This window comes from Pseudopodoces humilis, chromosome 2, assembly GCF_049639895.1.
Source record: "Pseudopodoces humilis isolate 2021_Gansu_Grassland_sample_001 chromosome 2, ASM4963989v1, whole genome shotgun sequence".
Classification (NCBI taxonomy): domain Eukaryota; kingdom Metazoa; phylum Chordata; class Aves; order Passeriformes; family Paridae; genus Pseudopodoces; species Pseudopodoces humilis.
In genome coordinates this window covers 67,322,558-67,343,270 of record NC_142201.1, presented here as the reverse complement: position 1 = coordinate 67,343,270, position 20,713 = coordinate 67,322,558, and the positions used below count along the sequence as shown (strand labels likewise).

Sequence of the window (20,713 nt, the reverse complement as noted above, 5' to 3'; positions counted from 1 at the left end):
TTGCCTTGTGTGTGGTCGGGATCATCCAGTTCTTCGGCAAGCTCTGAGGAGATCACTGAAAGTTAGGGACTTGGTGTTTGTGCAGGAGTAAGGAAGCTGAAGCAGAAGAAGTTTACAGTGTGTATAAGCTGAGCTGTAAGTGTAATCCTAGGGCCCTGTGTTGCTGGTGGAGCAGCTTCTGCTCTCTGAAAGATGTGCATTGTAGTGGTTTATAATCACATATGGTTGACTGTATTGGGAATGTGTGCATCACTGGCTGGCTCAAAATATGGAGGTGTGGTGACCTTGTCACTGATGTACAGGTAAAAGAATTTTAAAAATTATAGCTAAATGCATTTTTCAGTGGTATTTTGACCCTTCCCCCCAGCACAGCCAACTCCCCCAGTTTATATACTGGTCATGATATTCTCTTTAGCCAGTTTGAGTCAGCTCTCCCAGTCATGCTCTGTCCCAGCTTTTTGTGTACCTGCTCACTGGCAAAGTATGGGAAACTGAAAAGTCCTTGACTTAGGGTGAGCACTACTTAGCAACAGCCAAAACATCACGGCATTATCAACATTGTTCTCATACTGAATCCAAAACAACAGCACTGTACCAGCTACTGAGAAGATAATTAACTCCATCTTAGCTGAAACAAAAAGGGAGGCTGCTGACGCTTGAAGGTGACACAGAGTTTAGTCCCACACCTCCCAAACAAGAGGAGTGGAGCAGTCTTGACAGTATCCAGCATCAACCAACGAACAGGCCCCTTTGCCAGACAGTCCTGTGGTCATGTAGCAACTTCCTTTTAACTGTGGTGAAGATAAGGAATGTTTAAGGGAAATATCACACAGTTCATCATTTTAACCAAGAGCAATATGGGAAAAATATTAAGGACTTACTGGGAAGGGACATGAACTCTCTGTGTATATCACAGTTTCTGTGCTGTTAATACTGTAGTTAGAGTTTCACATATTAGAGACACATTAAGATTTTTATGTATTATAGAAACCTTAGAAATTGCTGCCAGGATGATAATAAGATGCTCAAAAGCATAACTTTAATCAGTGCTCCTTAGAGATCTCAGCAGAGTTATCACACGTTGAACACCTCTGCGAAAAAGCAAGAGTTGGGAAGCAAGAAATTTTGGCTCTTCTGCTTTACAAGGTGAAGGGAGAAACCTTGCAGCACTAAAGCATTAAAGATGTCTCTTCTGGGTTAATGAGCTACATAAACAATTTTCACAGTCTGGAGGGGAAAGGAACCATAATTTGTGATGGAACAGCTAAAAGAAGGTGAGAATTAACAGGATCAAGAGTGTTGGAGAAACTGGGGAAATGGGTGAAGAAAAACCTAATTAGACAAAAAGAAGAGAGAAATTAGAAAAAAATCACTGAAAGGGACGAAATAGCTAGGCCCAAATGAGCTAGAAAAAGATGCTTTTTTATGTGTATATGTATGTTTAATAATGCTGGAAAGTGTAAAGAAGCAGAAAGAAAACATTGAAATGGTATCATACCAAGAAGACTGTCAGATATGACATATTTGAATTAAGATACTTGCTGAAAACAAGTGAAATGGTTCTAAAATTGAAGAGTGAGTTTAAAATTTAGGGGTTTTGGAAGGCTAACCATTTCCCAGTTTATGAAACGACCGTAGAAGAGCTATTGCATCCAGACATTAAAATCCATTCTGAATTTTGCTAGTGGTAATTCAAAGCTACATATTTATATTTAGCAGTGAGAGAGGAGTTGGCTGGCTCTTACACAGTTAGCACCTCAGTATTGCTAAGCAAATTAAAATGTATTGATATCTTGGAAATTGTGTGGGGTTCATGATGTATAGTAAGAGAGCCATGTCTATGTTCATGGTAAAATAAGTAGAATATTAAGTAATCCAGCAGCTAGGTCTAACATTAGTTTACAGATTCACTGATTAAGACTACGAAGGGAAGAATAGTGTTGCCATGGTGAAGTCTATATGATAAAAGGCAAGAAGAACAAGCTAGTGAATAATTGATACATGTCTAAGATTAGAAACGATCATTTGCAGTGTGTGCTTTGATGTTCATGCATGCTTTTTACTTTAAAAAAGCTCAGAGAAACACATTAGCACAGACTATGACAGATTTTTGCATGAGCTTTTAGGTAAAGTACCAATAGGTTACATGTGGAAGAACACACAAAAATACAGTTACTACAGTGCTAAGATTGAAAATTTGGGCAAAAGCCAAAAAGTTCCAAAATGGAAAGCTGTAAGCATGGGATGTATTTGGCCAGCCTGCATGTATTACTATATTTCTTTAACACAGAACACAAATAAGAATGTTTATCATAAAATTCAGTAAGATAAGTTGTAACTTTGTGCCTGTGTTCTTATCTCCTTCTGTCATATAATTTTTTAATCTTTAGTTTAGAAGTAATTTAGTAAGATCTCCTAGGCCATCTTGAATTAGGAACAGTAGTTACAAGTCCTGATAAAGCTTAAAAACAAACCTTTTCAAAACATATAAAAATTTGACTGCTCTTGCAAAGGTATCTGAATAAAGTAAAGGAAAGCATTATTCTGGGGTAAACCTGTAGATCTGCTAGAGCAAAGAACTGCAGGCATCATGCCTTTATAAACAGTTCTGCTTAATGAATGTGTGAGTTAGTTTTGTAAACGTATGATGGAAATCAGTGATCGTACACAATAGTTCTAAATACAGTCTGTCTGCTCTGCAGCAAACTTTAATTCTCATAAATTCCTTTTTAGAAATCTCAGTAGCAAGAGCTATTTTTCCTTATTAATTAGCCCCTTAAAATAAATAAAATACATGAAGTTGTCTTGTGTAGAACAATCTTGAGGCTGAGGGTGTTGTTTTTTCTGCTTGCAAGCTGAATGAAATTACGCAGGGGGAAAAAAAATGACCAGTATGGATTAGTCTTTGTATAAATACTGCATCATTATTTTTTTTTTCTTTTTTTTGATGCATCAAATTTGCAGGGCATTTTAAAGTAATCACTGAAGGAAACATAAAGGAACAAATTAGGTTAATCTCTGTTAAGTTATACGCAGGTTGTGACCATACACCAAAGCTAGTTCAGTAGTCACTGTGAAATAGTGATGACAATTGTCATAGGATAGCATTGAGAGATACTTTAAAGGATGATGGCAAATCATATGGGAAGTATCAGGTTCAATTTTTGTTCATTTACTGCCTAGAATAAGTAAGGAGTAGCATACAGCAGGTAACAAAAAGTTTGGATTTGTGTTATGTGATGAGGCACTTGATTTCTTTGATTAACTTATAAAGCTGCACAGGCTTCCTGTGCTTTTTTCTGTTGAAAAATAGACAAACTGGCACTGATGATTACAAAGGAATCAAGACATAAAATCTAAAAGGAAAGGGAGAGGATTTGGATTCCTTAAACATAGTTTGGATAGAGGATCATTAGGGTACATGATACATATAAAAGTGATCAGCATTTTTTTTTTTATCAGCTGGTTTGTGGTATGCCTAAATATTCTTATTTTCCACAGAGCAATGTATTTTAAGATTGGGGTTTCAGATTAGATTTTTGTTGCCTGTCCCAGAACTGAATCAAGTACATTGATATTTTATATATTGTTTTATGCACACCAGCCATGGTCTGTGTAGAAAAAACTATTCCAAACTTGTATGCTTTTCTTACTTGCCTGCATACTTACCTGCACAATGCTTTAAAAATGGATTTATGCAGAAAAGGAAAGAGGCTTTGTGTCTGAAGCAACAATCCATATAGATGTAGAAATAATAATAATAGTTCGTGAGGTCTGTATTTGCCCCTGTATTCTTCAGTCAGTGTTATATTTGATATTTGGATACATCTTTATTAATTGCAAAAAAAGGGTAGGATTTTCCAGTACCTTGAAGGTCTTGGATAAACATGTCATTGGGGAATGTGAACTTGATAAATATACCTTTGAGAGCAGACTGGTGAAGGTTACTTTTTGCAAGAAGGGAGTTCTCGCCCAGCAATTAAAATAGAAGTGAAAATGATACAGATTGAAAGCTAATAACTGTAATTATCCTCAAAATTAAAAAGCACTTATCTTTTAGGATGGCCCCATCATTAATGAGAGACTCTTCAGTGAATGGCAGCTGTTGTCTGGTCCTTGCCTTCCTGTTCATCCCTTTGAAATGGAACTGAGGACTGCAAAGGTTCCCCTGCAGATGTTGCAGTCGGCAGTTCCTTGCGTGCTGCTCCGGGCCAGGGTCACTGTGTTGGCAGCAGAGATGCACTTTGTGTGACCAGGCACACACTGTCCTGTGAGGCACTGCTGAATAGAGATGATGTGGGCCAGGTTTTGGGATCTACTGGTCAGTTAAAATTATATATCAAAATTACACACAATGAAGGAAAGCTGTGAAGTTCCATAAAAACAACAGACACTGTTATTTTCCTTAATTAGCTCTCAGAAGTTTCAAAGTAACATCTTGAAAGAAGTGGCAGCGTTGAAGTGTGTCTGTTTTTGTGTGAATGCCTCCAACAAGGCAACAATTAAAACTTCTTTTTATAGATAAGTGAAGAGTTAGGCCTGTATTTCTGCTACCTGGTACTTGCTGGTCTTCTATTAGATATTTCCATAGAATTTAGATATGTTTTCCTATGCCTTATTTCCCATATAGGTTGCTAAGCATCAATAAATGAATTCTGCATATGTCTGTGATTTGCATACAGGGAAACATCATCACAGAAGTTGCATGCATTTGTTAATATTTGTTTCTATTATTTCTTTATAAGTGGTGGTTTGGTTTGGTTCAGTTCAGTTTGGGTTGTTTTTCAGAAAGGCAGATAGTACAGAGTATTGCAAATCACAGATATTCTCAAGTTTCCTTCTCAAAACTTGAAACTGTAGCATGTGGTTTTCCCACCTTTTTTACAACAGAGTGGTAAACACTAATCAGAGACTTCACTGTCAGAGACTAATAGGTCTGTGTCTGCTGAGCATGGTGGAGAAGAGCAACACAATAAGGACTCGCTATTACTACTTTTGAGAAAAGTTTTTTTAATCAAGATTCATGCTCAAATCATTTTGTTGGTATAAGTTTTGAACAAGGTATTGTCTGCTTTATTCTGAAGCAGTTTGCTGGCAGCATGATTAATAGTGGTTTATTGTACAACCAAAAAAAAAGCAATACTGATTTGCAAATATAAAGGCATCCTTACAGATACTTTCTGAATTGTTTAATTTTCCTAAATAAAGTAATTTTTAAAATAATTTTACAACTGAATGTCTATTCTTAATTTATCTATTGTTTTGGAAATCCTTATGATTCCTGTTCTTGATTTAATTTTTGAGATTGCCATCTGCATGACATCTAGAAAGTGCACTCACTAAAAGTATTATTCACAGCACTCGTATTATCAAGTCTAAGCACCTACAGTTTGATTTTGTATTTCTTTTTTTGTCTTTTTTTTTTTTGCCTTTAAGTATTTTAATAAGCAAGTGGGCTGTAAACTGGTTGGTATTACAACTAAAAGTGACTTACATGCTATTTTTGTTTGTCTTTCTTCTTAATTATTCACTCTAAAGAAGTGTACTTCAAGTTTAAAGACGTAAAAGATATGGATAAGTCAATTCTTAGTCAAGGAGAGACCTTGTTTGGTTCAATTTCCACTCTATCTAAAATGCTGAAGAGTTACTTGAGATGGAAAAAGAAAAGTAATGCTGTACTAAAAAAACTGCCTATTAGTTAGACAAAAAGAAATTTAAACTAAAGAGATGGCTAATTCAATGACATGAAGGGAGAGTACTGGCTGAAGTGGGTGTTTTGTATCTCTTCTTAAACTACTTAGCTGCTGACAAAATATTTGCAGATCATGAAAGGGTCTCTGTAAAAGAGGTTTCTGTTCTACATGTTTTGGTAACCATCTTTCAAGTTGTTCTTCATGCTTGTGCCTTCAAGTGAAGCTGGAAAAGTTCAGGTCTTCATCTTGTTCAGGATGTTGTACAGATTGTATAAGAGTTTAATCCAGAGTTTATTTATTGAAAATTTCATGACCCATTGTCTGGACCACTGAATTTGCTTCCATATCTAATTAATCAAAACAGAGTGGGGAGGAAGTTCAGAAAAAGGAAAGTTATTTAATGAAATTCTATTTTAGAGATTGATTTTAATTAAAACTGGCAAAAGAAAAGTAGTAGCCTCTATCTGAATACTATTGCTTCCAGCCCCATTAAAGAAGACTAGTAAAATAAAGATCAGATTTTTGTCTCTAATTAGAGATCTGATATTTTTAATAAGGGGGTTATTTTTCATATTTTTATTCAAATGGACCTTCTCTGTTGCTGTAGTGACCAAACCAACACCTGGGGCACCATTAGAGATGCTTGCAGTAGGAAGCCTTATAGTCACACGTAGAATATTCCTTTCCTTCTGAGCAATGAAGTGCTTTCTTTTTATTGCTTTGAGACCCCACATTGCTAATGAGACTGTGGGTTATGTGATCCTTTTCACCAGGAGGAAATCAGGCCTAATGCTGGAAAATCTGATTCTGTCATCCTGTACTTTTTTCTGTCCCACTAGGTCTCTTGTGTTGGCTGTGCTCAAGTTTTCCCAATGAAAATTAATGTGAAATAGGAGGAGGGTTGGGTTGTTTTGGTTTTTTTTTATATTTTGTTTAATCTTCTACCATAGACATTAGGACTTTTTTAGAATACTGTCTGATTTGGTCCTTTTCACTTCTTAACTCCTTGACAAATGCAAGTTATTCAGGAGTGACAGGCAGTTTTGAGGTGAAATGTATCTAGAACTGTTGGGTTTTGAAACATTCTCTTATGAAATAGTCATGAGAGTTTAGAATGGGATGGTATTTACTGGTGCTAGCTCTCAAAGTATTTATCAATGTGGTGATAGGGTATACAGTAAGGTAAGTGCTTTATCACTAATGAGGTAAATGTTAAAGAAGCATGTTATCTTATATATGATTGGTACAAAACAGTCTGCCAAGTTGGGCTCTAGAGACTTTGTAATAACACATCAGAGAATAGTGCCTTCCTGCTGGTATGTTTACAAATCTGTTTCACAGCATGAATGATGCATCTCAACTCTTCATTTAGTCTATTTACTAAATGAGTAGTTCATACTAAATTAGCATTTACTTGCTGTGTGAAGCAACATCGTTACCTGAGAAGGCTCCTGTGTAAGAGACATTGTGTTGGGATGAGAGTTATAATAAAATATATGTCGTGTATATATATATATATATATATATATATATATATATATACACTTATAAGTATAAATGAAGAGCAGTACCAGTTGTATGTGAGAGTATGAGGGGAAAGCACGAGCACCAGAGCTGCATGTGCAGTGTGAGCTGGACCAGAAGAAATTGTCACATTGCCTTTCTGAGCTTTTTGCACCACTTCAGAGCTGTATGCTGCCCAGGCCTGGCCAGGCCAAACCAAACCAAACACTCAGAAGAGGAGTTATTTGGGTGGATGTGGGCAACTGATAGAGCTCTGCTCCTTCCAGCCCCCAGACCAAAGGCTTTACATTGTGCGGCTGCTCCGAAGCAAGCACAGATGTTCCTGGTGGTAGCATTGCACTCCACAGGCTGGCAGAGTGCATCCCTGCTGCTCAGAAGGTGCGCTTCTCCCCTCTGCATAAATAGTTAAAAAGTGAAAAATGTAACTTTTACATGAATACAAGTGGTCAACATGCCCAGCCAAGCTAATTGTCTCTGTGATACATAATCAGTTCCTGGCCAAATAGACAAAGATTTTGAATTTGTGGAGGGTGGGAAAATCATTAACTGGAACAATTTTTTATGAACACAAAAGTGATACTGTTTTGTGTACCTAAATAGTTTTGGGTAGTTTTGTGGGGCTTTTAATTTGGGTTTTTTTTCATACACTACTGTTTGAAGTACTGGTTTCATTGATTCTTTAACAGAATGCTTACTTATAAACCTTCAAAATAATGTATTTTATCCTGTAATTATGCCTATTGTTAACCAGCACAAACTTAGTAAATCAAATTATTAGTAAATTTTATTCCTAAAATTTTCAACAGTATCTTTAATGTTTCCCTTCACTTTTGTAAAAAAAATTAACATCATGACACAAAAATACTAGTACTGAACCTTTCTCTGTAAGTATTCAACATACTGAATTATTTAACCAGGAACATTTTTAACAGGATTTTATTGTAAGTGAAGATTTTTTCCAGCATTCAGTGGAAAGGGAAGATTAGTTCAAGAATAGCCAAGTATTTACATGATCTTTTGCAGGGATTAACATGTTCTCTGCATGAATTGTTTCTCTTAAGAATCATTATCATATTATGATCTCAGAACTAATTACCACTCTGAGTGAGAAATAGTTTAGCTGCTTTTGATTCGTTCTTCTGTGTTGTTTGTTGCCTTCTTTTCTTAGAAAGTTACATTTCTCGTGAAAAAAGTGGTATTTCCCCTTGCACTTCCCGTTCCTTTCTCTCTTTTTATTTTTATTCCTCCACCTTTAGTTGCAAAATGTGACTGGTGCAGTTGCTGTTTTGGACCCCACCCTTAGGGTTGCTAGGCAGACGAACGTGGTTGCATAAGTAACCTGTTACTGAGCAGGCTGCTGCAGCCCTAATCAGCCACCTAATGACAGCCAAGTCCTAAAGGAAATAACTCCTACCATTTACTGTTTGGATCCAGACTTTTTAAACATGGAAAAAATGAAGCGTCAAATTTGTTTTAAAAAAACAAAACAGATAAAGAGAAAGAAATCTGCCAGCAGAAACTAGTGTAAAGCAAGAATATAAATGCCTGAAAATGACTGTCAGAATAGCAACTCCTGAAAGTGGAAAATGCAAGAGCTCTATTGGGTTTTTTTTCAGTTTTGAGGTTTGGGTATGTGGATTCAGTCTGGGTTCACCTCTGGCTTCTTGGACTGGTTAGTCAGTGACCTCAAGTGAACTGCATAGATTTTGTGAGATACTTTCTAGTTTGTTCTGTGCAATAAATATTTCACTCTAATAATTCATATCTTGACATTCCAAATCAAACTGATCTCTCCATCCCAGTGAAGTGGTATAGTATAAATTACCCAAAGGAGCAGCATGTGTGTAAATATTTGAAATAGGGTAGTAATGCTTTCTGACAAATAGTACTACAGATTTGTTTGGTAAAAAGTTTGTATGCATTTCTGCATGTTCTGGAGATTGTTATCAAACTGATCATTGCTTATTAGCACCATCTTAAAGTTGATAAACACTGAAATATTAGGAGATATTCATATGAAGCTGCATGTAGGAAAGAAGAGAAGCAGAGAGCAGAGACTGGAAGGGTGGTGAGACAGTGGCTATGAATTTCAGGTGAGCAGACAAGATCCTGTGAAAACAGAACTATGACACAAAACTGTAGAGAGGTTAAGAGGCAGTGAAAGGAGCAGGTTTGCAATAGCTGATGACATTTTTGAGAATAAATTATTCCTTGTTGTTAAGATCAGCAAAGAAAAGCTCTTTTGTTGTTTTTTTTGGGCTCTGGCCAGTGTTGGCTTTGCCGTAGGAAGATAAAATGGGCAGTTACTCAGCCGCTCAGCTGGTGGAAGCAGACAGACAGCTCCGTAAGATCTAGTTATGTCCTGCCTCCCCTTTGCTTGTGGCTCTTCTTGAGTGGTGGTTCCAAGGACTGTGAGACAGCCAGGCAGCAGATCTTTGCCTCTTGCTGCACAGCCAGGCATGGGCTGCTCTCCCCTGTTCTCACACACTGAGAGGCCAGAAAGGACCAGGCAGCCCCGAAAACCACCCTGGGTGGTTTTTCTCGGAAGCAGCTTTACCACCCTTACCTCCCCCAGCGCCGTGGGAGCACACTCGCTTCTGCATCTCAGCCCTCCTGTTTCCTCCTTCCTCTTCCTCTCTGCTACCCACTGCAACTTCACATCTGCCTTAGCAAAGCTCTGAGCCAGGCTCGCTGGGCTAAGGGCCTTTGCTTCTGGAAATTACACCATCTGTCTGTGCACAGTGTATGGAGTTTATATTTAGATCACCTTGTATCTGGCATCTGGACTTTATTCTGTGTGCTTGATGAGACCTGGTTGGGGCACTTTCTTTTGTGGATGATATTCCGCATAATGTATGCATTGTTAGTTCTCAGCAGCCACAGTGAATAATGTTCCATAGAAAGAATTGTTCTTTCTGTAGAGCTGTTATTTCTATTGGTGAGAGCTGCATGCAGGGTGCCATTTATTATTGGTGTTTGTCAGAATAATCAGACACAGACAGGGCTCATAAAGAAGATTTTGCCCTTGAAATTAGATCAGTTATAAGTATCTGCAAAGATGGGCTAATTCATGACAGATCCAGCAATACTGAGTAATCTGATATTAAACTATGTTGTAGTATATAGCTGAAGATTTTATGCATAGGACCGGGTTGCGCAGTAGGTTTCTGTTTGCTTTTTATGTATTTTTTTCTGTAAAGGAATCTTTGTCGTAGCTTTGGGATCCAACAACTGATTTTATTACGAGTGCACAGAGAACCATGCTGCCTGAAGGCCAACAGAGGGTGCTGGAGTGATGCAGCTCTTACCTTCACTCATTTTTGTTGGTTTCTGGAGAACAAGGTGCATTTTGACAAACCTCTTATTTGGTATGTCTTACTGTACACCTGTGAAGTTACTGCCTTTTTTTTGTTGTTCATCTATTTTCATAATTTTGATGCTTATAAAGATTATTATACGTTATGAAGATTATTTCAGGAATGCACGTTTAACAATAATATTTACAATAACAATGTGTACCTGCTTAGGCATTTTAAAATTTCCTTTACGGCTAAAAAAGATACAAATAAAAATTCTCCTTTTTCAAAAGAAAAGGCTGGGCCCAGTGGAAGTATCAATTATTTCTGTGACTTGTGTACGCGTATTATTGTATATATATTATATAATGATGGAGATGTAGCAAACCACAGATCTGTGAAAGTCATGGTTTGGTGTAAATAATACCTGGGTAGAAATAGGATACTTACAATGGAATTTTTCAAGGAGGATGAATAAAAAGTTGGATAGCATATGATAAATCATTGTGCAACACTTCACAGTTAACCGTACTGTACTCTATTTCAGGTTCCTCATTTTTATTCTTGTTCAGGGTCTGATTTCCCTCAGTTTGTAGAGGAGACTGTGTCCTTTGTACACTGGACTGAAAAGGTGGCATATCTGCAGAGGGTTGTAATGTTTGGTTTGTGACTGCTTGTTTCAGGTTGTCCCTGTTCTTTGAAGTAGTGTCCATGAAAGTCAGTAATTAGACTGTATTACACAGAGTCTGGTATGGAAAGATCTTCCTCCCTCTCCTCCTGGTCATCCTCCTCCCCCATAGCACAGGATAATGGCTTCAGGTTACCAGAGACTGAAAAGTGCAATTTGTCACAGGGATATGCAGAAGTAGGTGATAACTTCTAATATGCTGTCTCTCCTCAGTGCACAGATGTTATGTATGATGCATAAGTCTTCTCTCATGTACTGATGGTGGTAACCTGAAGTATTCCATTTAATTGGGATTTCTTTTTATGATTTTAAAACTTGATAACCCATTTTTGACCAAAAGTCTTGTATGTCTCTGACAGCATCTCACTTCTCATCAGGGAGATGAAAATAGGATGGTTTCAGTAACCTGTCAGATCTACTGTCTGTCATCCCTATATTATAAAGCCAAAAAGCATCTAAACAACGGAGCCTTATCTTTAAAACACATCTGGAGTATAACATAGAAAAAAAAATACCCAGATCCGCAGAAATTTTGAAGGAGCAGATCTGAGCTGTGACTGCCTTGTCTCTCTGAGAGACTTAGATGCCACAGTTTGATACTCTTAATGTTCAGGAAACCTGATAAACATGATAGAAGAGAATTATTCAGACTTAGAGTAGTGCTAATTTAAGTGTGGACAGAGGTACTACTGTGTTTTTATAGACATCAGCTGCAAAGGGTTATCCAGAAGGATAAAGGCACTGAAGAGAGAAATCAAGATGTGTAACCCCTTTAATAATGCATGCTGAAGTGGCAAGGGTGGTTCCTGTTGTCAGTGCAAGGGTGGGGAGAGGAGACAGGTTGTAAAACACCCCCTTATGAGATAGTCAGCTACTCAGTATCATTTGTTAATATCAGCTCAGTAGATCTTCTAATTACATGCTCTGTCAAACATTTTGTGGAGCTGAACAAATCAAAGGGGAGATGGACTGTCCTATTTTCTGCCATGGATCTGGATTATTCAGGTGGAGATACAGTGTTCAAGAGGCTGCTCTGACAGCATTGTGGCTGTCCAGAGAAGTGTGTCTCTGTCCTTGGAGGTATTCAGTGCTTTGGTTGGACAAGGTCCTGTGTAACTGCACTCCATGTTCAAGTGAGCAAACAAGGTTTCTTGCTCATCTCACAGATCTACGTAGCATCATTGCTACTCGAGCTCACAGAGAATATTCAAACTGCCCTCACAGTAACAAGATTCAACTTGGATTTGGTAATTCAGCATTCTGGGCCTCAGGGCATGCCCATCATGGGATGGTGCTCTCTCTGCAAAGTGTGGTATCTGCATCTGCTGCCAATGGTTCTGCAGGTGGTAGTCTCAGCTTCAGAGCCTTTTGGCAGCCGCATGTATTTGCACAAAACAGGAATATAGTGTTTCCTGTTCTAATAACTACCTTGCAGTTATACCCAAATAGATTCCAAAGTGCGTTCCTACCTTTCAGCACCTTATTTTTTTTTTTCATAGGTTCCGTTCTGTTTGCTTCTGCTTAAGGAATTAACAGCATAAGTCAGTTTTTGCTGTTGCTTGTAGCTTCTGACCAAAAATCTACAAAAAAAAGAGTCTAGTTTAAAGTCTAGTTTATAGTTCATACTGTCAGTGTAAAGACAAGTTGTAATTTAAAAGATTTATGACATTGATATATAAATTTTTCCCACTTGTTTTATGTCTCTATCCAAGAACGTGAACTCCTGGTAGGAAGGCATGCAATAATTCTTTTAACGGCATCTGTTATGAAATGTTTGGTAGATAAATACAAATGTTAACATCATATTTTTAAGACATGGATTTCTTTTAAACATTTTGTTTAATCTGGGAGCGGTAATATATCACATTGGCCAGGTGACTGAGGGTTGGCTGTTATTTTTCCTAGGTAGCTGTGATGGCTCACAAAGCAAAACAGTGATCTCCAGGAAGCAAGCAAGATAGCATCCAGACTGCTTGCAGTTAACCCATCTCTGCCTGAACTAGAAAACTATCTATGAAAATTACATTGCAGAATTAAAGTGTTAAGAAAGATCACTGCTGGAAACTGTTGCTTCAGGGAAAGGTAAGATTTTGCATTAATTATCCAGTCATTATGGATTTACATGAGATTTTTCTGGTAAGACTGATAGTAAATTCTAGGTATTAATACATTTCTTTATTGAATAGAATTGGCAGCTATTCTGAAATTTTTAGGAAATAGTTAAAAGTCTTTTGCATAGGTGTGAGGAATATAAAATATGCGGATTGGTATTTGGAAGCTCATGTAAATGTGGTTCTTAGTGAAAAAAGATTGTAAGCATAAATTTAAATATTTGGCAATGACAAATTTTGGGTTCTTACGGCCTGACTTTAAATATGAATTACAAAGCTGTATTAAGTCCATCACATGTGACATGAGACTGTACATACTTTACTACGAATATTTGTGGATTCTTTGTCTTAATATTGTTGAAAGCTGGCAAGCCATTACCAGGAGCTGAAGAAACTTGTGGCTTTTAACTAATCTGATACAGTGCAAGTGTTTAGTTAAAGCCTTCCTGGGGCTGAAATTCCGTATAGCAAAGAGTTGGCTATATTTGGTTTTGTAAATGCTGATGCGTTGCTGGAAAACAGATGAACAAACATTTTGCACGTGTACTAATTAAAGGATATAAAGTAGCTGCAATTGCTGCCATGCATTTATATATCAAGGAGCCAGGGGAAAAATATACAGCAACATGAGTACATCAGTGTCCTTTTGAACAAAAAAAAGCCTTTCTTTTCCTACTAGAAAGAAGGTTGCATTCGTTTTAAACTACTGTTAGGCTGTATTGAGTCCTTCTGTCATAAAAGTAAGATTTCTTGGAGACAATTAATTTTGCTGTGTAATCAGCTATAAGCCACATCAGATTATATTGTTAGCAGAATTTCTTCTGGAGTGCTGGCTTCTATAGTGCTCCCAATTCTACTCCAATGGGGAGTGAAATATTTTCTTTTGCTTTTAAAGAGCAGTACTATAAATACTCTTGACAGGGTCACAGCCTTTTCAATTGAATAGTTATGTTATTTTCTTTGTTTGATTGCTTAAATACAGATATTTCTGTTTCAGCTTTCCTAGATTTTTGGATGATGGTTTTCAGTATATTGGGACAATTATTATAAAGCCATTTATTATTCAGTGCTTATTTTATTTTAATGTAATGTGTTTTTTATCCAAGACTGTGCAGATCAAAACAAGTAAAAGGATGCATTTGTGCTGTAGAACACAGAGATGTGTAAATGTGTGATATGTATTCTGGACATTTATGATCACTGTGAATATGGTGATTTTCATTGCCTAGAGATAAGCTGTTCTGTGCACCAGAATGTGTATCTTGCAGCTGACATGAAAAGAGCTCCAACTGGCTGAGTCTGTAAGTTGAGGTGGGGCTCTAGGACACATCTTCACAGCAGCATGTCCAGTTTCGACCTGGTGCATTGTTGGAACAAGAGGAAATTCCCATGACAGTCACTGAAGGGTGTAAGGGAGACGTCTACCTCTTGTAGAGCAGTGCAGCCCCAGGAGTCCAGAGCACAACACCCAGTGCTCCAGACACGAGATTGAGCACATATCATTGCACCATGTGAGCCAGCAGGGAAGGAATGCCTGGTGACTCTGCTCTGGAAAAGTAAAACTATTGGAATAACAGGCTGGTAAGCTGGGAAATGCAAGAGCTGTTTCCTAGACTATCTTGCAACTTTTTAAGCAAGCTCAGAAAACACTAGATCTGACCACTTTGGGATCAGTTCGCCTGTTTTACTGTGCCTTCAGAGAACTGGTTATACTAACATTACTCCTTCGTGAAGCAGTTTGAGAAGCCACAACCTCTCAGCAGTTAAGCTAATGGCTTCTGAGTGGAAATGGTATCTCATGGCAGCAGGCTTCCCGCTCCAGTGAATACAAATTTGGCATATTAGCAGGTGTCTTGTAAGCATCCTTGAACTCAGAGACAGAACTGTGTGAATATGCAAACATATTTGTGGGCTTATATTTTCTAAAGGGAGATGAGACCAAATGGAACAATGAACTATTGTGAAATTTCTTTTACAGTTTTTCTAAACTCCCAAGGAACTGAGGGACTGATTTAGTTCCATTTAACTAGAGCAGTGTTGTTTTTTTAAGCACGCTGGTTGCATGTCAGAAAAATTAGCAGTACTGAAGTCTGATGAATGTGTGACCTATTATCTTCCCATAGATCTCTCAGGTTTTGGAGGATGCCAGTGCTGGCCTCAACAAGAGAGTGCTAGAAGAGGGGAGATCATATCTGTTGCTACTCATAAATAACAACTGCCTTTCTCTCCTTTATTTATTTTAATACTTCACTCTAAATGTATGCTATTTGTTTTATTTCCTCTGATGATTTTTTAATTGTATATCTGTCCAGCTGTAGATTGAGCTCAATTAGTTCTGTGGCTTTGGCTTTTAGAAGTAACAAATTAAAACTGTATTTAGACCCAGCAAGGCATGTGACAAGCTATCTGGCAGTAATCTAGGAATGCAATTAATCGTGTGTAATTATGCACTTTGTTTGCTAGGCTAGAGTTTTAAAATTTTGCAAGGTGGAGACATCACAGGACATAAAAGTTCAACCTTTTTCTTTTTTTTTTGTTAAATACTTTGACTTCCTTTATCAGAGTTTGAAAAACTCCGTAATTTCTTCACTCAGCTAGTTGTGAAGCCTGTGTTACCTAGGAAGGTCCTGATTTTTACCTAAGTTCTGATAGCAAGCATTGGTTTACTAAGTGTCAAAGAAAAGTGCAGATCCCAGGAGCTGTAAGTTCAGGAAGTTGTTCTCCATTTTGATTTCCCTTTTTGGGAGGCCTGGCTCTGTGGAAGATCCAATTCTCTAACTGCCTAAATGATGTACATATATGCATGGATTACAGTACTTCACAGACTGGAGAATGAGATATTTAAACAGGTCTGACTGGACTAATACAGGAAAATAAATGAGAGCTAAGTGTCCAAGAATTGAGATGGAACAAAAACATAGCAGTCGTTTTAAAAAATAAAGCAAGGAAAAAAGCCCCAGAGAATGAAAAACTAAAAATAGACTTGTTTTGTTATTTTTAGGCATTCCTGCTGGTTGCATAGAAATCACTGAACTTAAAAGGTCATGCTACCAATGCTCAGTACCTTTCAAGCATTCATTTTAATCTAGTGCAGAGATCCAAATGAAGGCTGACACTTGGAATTTGAGGGAGGCAATATAATTCTTTCCTAATTAAATATATCAGTGTTTCAGCTTGAAATCTGTTCTGGGAAACAGATCAGCATCATGCATCATGTTGAAGCCAACAGTATTAATACTGACTTGAATCAGGTGATATTTTAGAGCTGATAAGCATTATTTAATATTGCCTAAGAGTGGATTTTGGTTTTTCTTTCATATTAAGGAACTGTTAATATAATAGTTTATTATTATTATTAGGACAGGAGTTTGTCAATATTAATTCCAGAAGAATTCTTAAGAATCTCTATAGCTTAGATGTGTGAGTGCTTAAGTAATTTGGTTTTTGTTTTAGCTTTTTGGATTCTTAAAAATGAGGGTGGGTGGGGAGGGGAATAAATAAAAGAAAATATTTTTCTTTAACAGTGTGCCTAGAATGAAAGATATCACAAAATATGCAGCAATTCTTATTGCAACAGCAAATATTTAAAAAAAAAAACAAAAAACAAAACAAACAAAAAAAAATCCCCACAAGATGAACAGCAAAATCACAGACAGTATGCTGTTATTTCCAAAGTAAATATTTTACCAAATAGATTTTTGATACATGGAACAAGATACGCAAGGAACAGGATGTGATACATATCCAGTACAACATTTTAAACACATTTTAAACATCCTGGCTTTTCCTTTGGTTATATTTAGATAAAGCTTAAATGGTTCCACTCAATGTTGTTTTGCTTTGATTAAAAGAGACAACATTTTACCCATGTAGGTGGCTTATTTGGGGTCTTTTTTAGGTAGAAGAGATTTTTTCTCCTATAGTAGAATAAGAAAATGTCTCATCCTTCATTTCCCTCTTCAGAGAGATGAGCTAAAAATCCAAAGGTACAGATATGCTACTTTTTCTTTCAGTGCTGATATGCTATTTTGGAATACGTGCTGACCTACTTTCTCTGTTTCCAGAAAGCAAGCTGAAAAATTTTAGCTTAGGCTGCAGACTTAGATTTATTTTTCAGTGTATTTTTGTACATACTTTCACACAGATATGCACATATACACATACACTGGCTAATGTGGGGGTTGATGTACAATAGCAAATCAAGTTTTCCAATTTGGGTACAATTTCAATCTAGTAGCAGCAAAAATCTGCTGCTAGACACCTTCCTTAAAGGATTTGACAGGAGGATATTTTCAATCTAGTGGTGCCATTATTTAGAGTTATATCATAAGATAGAAAGTTTTCAGTTCCCAACTTCAAATAAATTTGATACCTAAATAGAATCATCCAAAATTGCAGTGAAAAATACTGTAGGAATCTCATTATTATATGTTTTACTGTTTCTTCAGCACTGCCTTAGATACTGGAAGATAAAACCCCTTTGAATTATTTACTTTCACTCCATGCATCTCTTTATACAACACTCTAACCATCAAAGAAAGTTCAGCCCATTAGTTTGCCATTCCCAATTAAAATAATGATACGTAAAGCTTTGGAATTGTATGAACAAATTAGGAGAAAACGAGTAATGCGAGATGAAGCCCTGCTTAGGGCAGATAAAATTTATCAGTCTTGGCAACTCTGCTCTCAATTCTGAGCTTTCCCCAGCAGAGCTACTCTGCTAGTGGAATAAAATTCTTTTTAGTGCATTGTACTTCATTCACAATCACTGTAGTAATTACTGTAGTGCAGAAGATCTTGGTGTGGCTTTCCTCTCATGTAACCTGTGTGAGAATTCAAAGGGTGAGCATCTGTAAGTCTCAGTAAAAGGATGCAGTTAAGGAGAAAAGACAATTTCCGCTCTCCTCAGGTTGATGTGCCTTGCAGAGGTACATCTCTGTCTCTGTTAACTCCAGATGGGGTTTAGACTTTGGCAGCTTAATCTTTGAATGTGTGCACCTAGGTGGGGGAAATGCATGATGCTCTGCAGGGGAAGGCAAGACAGTGTAAATGAGGCCTCTGAATATTGTGAGTGGTAGGTCTGAATCTTCCTATGACTGACAGGCATCTTACTTCTCTGGAAAGTGTTACGGCCTCCTTGAGCGAGCTGTGGATATGCTGTATTTTTCTAAGACATCAGAATACTTCTCTTCTTTAAATTTACATTGTATAATTTAAAGACTATGTACAGTACTTTTAAAAAATCTGTCTCTCAAATCTTCACTTGATAATTGAGACGAGTTTTAGCTCTATGTGAGAGTTAAGAGTTCTATAGTTTCGAAGCTTTTTCCTATTATTTTCCCTTTTTTTTAGCATTTGGATGATGTAAAATAAAATAAGTATCCTCAGCAGTTCTGCTATTTTGCAGGGTGTCTAAAATTGGTGAGACATTAGTTAATAATCAAGTTAAATCAGTATTAGACCCTGATAGTCATATGTGAATTGCCTAATTAAGTGCTCATAGTATAACAAGGCATGTTCTGAATGCTATTACATGGAAGGTAACTGGGGATAGATAGGCAGGTTGCAAATACAAAGCAGTTCAGGATAGGAACTTGAAGGAAAGCCAAGGGGCAATTTAAGAAGCTTCTTCAGCTTGGCTGCCCGTGTGATGCTACGATATGGTGGTACCAAAATATTATACCCAGTGCCTTAGTTATTTACACTTAACGAAGAGTTATAAATAAGGGAGAGAGTTCAAAAAAGAAGCCTGTAGAATTTTTGAAGGTCTGGAGAGGAAAGTAAAAAAAAAACAACAAAACTTTTATATTGTGAGGTTTCAAGAGTTAAGTGGTATAAATTTATAGAACAGAATTTTGCACAATGAGTTAATCATTATCTATGAGTTCTTGTATTTTAAAATTTTATTGTATTTTAAAAAAGCCATCTCAATGCAAGGAATTTCTCAGCCTTATAAGTAAAGGCATCTGAATGTTGAAGCTGAACTAGCTTCATACAAACCAAATTTTTCTCACAAGAAGGAAATATTAACATTAAAATAGATGAGTTGTAGCACCTTCTGTAGCCAAAGAAGGAGGGATAATCCTATGATTGTGAGACAGGCACTCCCAAAAGCTAGCTTTACCCTTGCCTATATTCAGTATAGTTAGTGGAGAGGCAGAGTCTATTTCCAGCCCTAAGTCAATGGCTCTATCCATGGGCTGTAAAACAGGTATGGGAGAATAGGCTCTCAGTCTGAAATTAGGCTTTGTGATTTAGTTCATATGAGTCCCCAGTACTTTCCAAAAAGCCTGTCTTTAGCTAGCAGGAAAAACTCTGCAGCCTTCTGTATGCAGTTGGTCAGATCCTCGTTTACCCTGATATCTTGGTTTTTGTGTTCCTGTGCTGTATTCTTCCCCATGCAAGATGTGTCCTGCTTGTCAGACTAAAGAAACATATCTGGAAATCTCATTTCTGCTGAAATGTGATCTGAATTTCACCCATTTCTCCATGTGCTTCAAATCTGTGTAGGAGCCAAGGGAATCTCAGGTTATTTAGGTTCCCTTGGACCCCTTACTGTTTTTCACCCTCCCCAAAATTATTTGTTACATTTGCACACTATGCCGAAAGAGCTGTTGCCCTAATACTTGCTGTTTAGAGTCAAGACTTGGAAAGATAGCCCCCAAATAATTCTCTTCACCTAAGAAAGATAGAAATTATATGACCAGCAGTGCAAAGTGCCATGGGTAGGTCTGAGCCTTGCTCTGGTACTTTTTCACTCCCATACCGGTAATAAGTTCTCGGTGCAGTCGCTTAGCTAAATTTATGGTGCTAACATGACAGCAGTCCTTAACTACAGAAAGGTAAGGGTAGTGACTCCTAACACAAACTGATTGAAGGACTTGCTTTACTGATATATGTCTCCCTGAAAATAATTAATTTCTACAGTATTTATACTTTTTATTGGATGTTAGCATAATTGCAGAAGGCTTCAAGAATGTGTTTTCCTGTTCTAGAGACTGGTAACTTGACTTCTCAGAGATAAGCCAAATCATGGTGTTCTATGCTATCACAGACATTAGTTCTTCACATTCCTCTTCTTCCTCACTAATCTGAAATGGCAGGAAATTATTGTTTATCCAAACTATATGTTTCAGTATCTTTGAATCTGGATTAATTTCAGGATTGTCATCCTGAGTCTAAAAGCCCTTAATTCTCCAAGATTCCAGCTATAAAATATATTGTTCCTTGATATTTGGCTGCCCATCTTTATTTCAGGGTTAGAAAGCCTGGAGCTGAACTTGGAAGAGACATGAAGATGGTGGTGTTTCATGCACCTTCCTGGACTGTGGAATGAATTACTGGAAAAGTTCAGTGGGAGTCTCACTAAGTTTTGGGAGTGTTTCAGGGTTTATCTCTCTT

At 37.2% G+C, this 20,713-nt stretch overlaps 1 protein-coding gene across 2 annotated transcripts in view; it reads left to right on the top strand.

Moving 5' to 3' along the window:
• Nucleotides 1–20,713, top strand: part of FRY (FRY microtubule binding protein) — a 220,208-nt gene that overhangs the window by 14,991 nt on the left and 184,504 nt on the right. For both annotated transcript variants that reach the window (XM_088067734.1, XM_088067729.1), the window contains exon 2: nucleotides 13,107–13,283. The gene's annotated coding sequence lies outside the window, so the exon portion shown is untranslated. The remainder of the gene's footprint in view (nucleotides 1–13,106; nucleotides 13,284–20,713) is intronic.